Genomic DNA, 1,172 nt, shown 5'->3' with positions numbered 1-1,172 from the left:
CGGGGTGTTCACCAACTAGATCCTCTGGTCACAAATTCTGTAGATGGTGCAAGTCTTCATGGTTTGCAAAGTGGAGGCTTTGGCCAGAGTTGTTTATTAGGAGCCTGTGTTAGAAACAACCCTGCAGAGGCTACTCTTTCTCTTCCACACTTGTATCATTTGGAATTTTGGAGGATTTTTCTGAGAAAAGCTTGCTACGCTGGAAAATGGAAACATGTTTCCAGATTCCCCTGTTAAGGGTGGGGAAAAACCCGCGCGTTGAAGCAAAGTGATAATCAAAGTCAGCGAGAGTTCTGCTTGGAGAAGAGAGTGAAATTTAGTAGAAACTTGCGGGCTTGATTCTGAAGAGCAGAGGGGAAGTCTTCTAGCAACCGTTGGACAGTTTATGTGCTTATCCCAGTATATATAAGTATATATACACACATATATATATATGCCTGGTTTTATAACATTAATCGGGTGCTGTTTTATTGTACAGCCAAGAAGAGACTAGAACAACGGTTACCAAAGACGTTATTCTTAAAGGAAAAGAAAGAAATGCCCATTTCTTACGGTTTAGGTCTCCAACATCGACTTTGTTATTACGTGTTGCATTGGCTGATGTTAAACAGATGCTGTTCTGCCTATTTGTACATAAGTTGGACATAGTTTTATTTCAGGAAACTTGTTTTCTTGCTGATGGTTGGTGGAAAACTGTTCACTGTTGACCTTGGTCCTCTTTGATAAAGCCTGTACATAGAGAAAACATATTTTATGAGAAAAAAAATCTTATTTTCAATATTTAACTGTTATTTTATTAGAAGATGGTTGTAAATATTTTAGGCGCTTGAGTGTAAAAAAAAAAAAAACGGACTGTAATTTTAGGTGGCAGAGGAAGTAACGAAATAAAAATATACATTTGATATAGCTTGTGATCTATGCTGGTTTCAGGTTCCTGCTGTCAGCGTTTGACCTTGCGCCCAGCTTGGTGTCAGGGTATGACCTACCTCCGTGTCTGTGTCAGGATGGCACAAATCAGTATTTTTCTATCCTCCTCCTTTAAATAGTTGGTACCGACCGCAACTTGTGTTCTAATACGGGTGTAGAAAGGGGTTTGTGGGGCGTTTCCATTCATTTTTGTGCTGTGGCACAATGTCGCTGGCGGGAAGCGGAGGGTGAAGGGAGCCATCGCC

This window comes from Buceros rhinoceros, unplaced genomic scaffold (assembly GCF_000710305.1).
Source record: "Buceros rhinoceros silvestris isolate BGI_N320 unplaced genomic scaffold, ASM71030v1 scaffold9008, whole genome shotgun sequence".
Lineage (NCBI taxonomy): Eukaryota > Metazoa > Chordata > Aves > Bucerotiformes > Bucerotidae > Buceros > Buceros rhinoceros.
The sequence above is the reverse complement of the archived record's forward strand: the minus strand, read 5'-3'. Positions refer to the sequence as shown.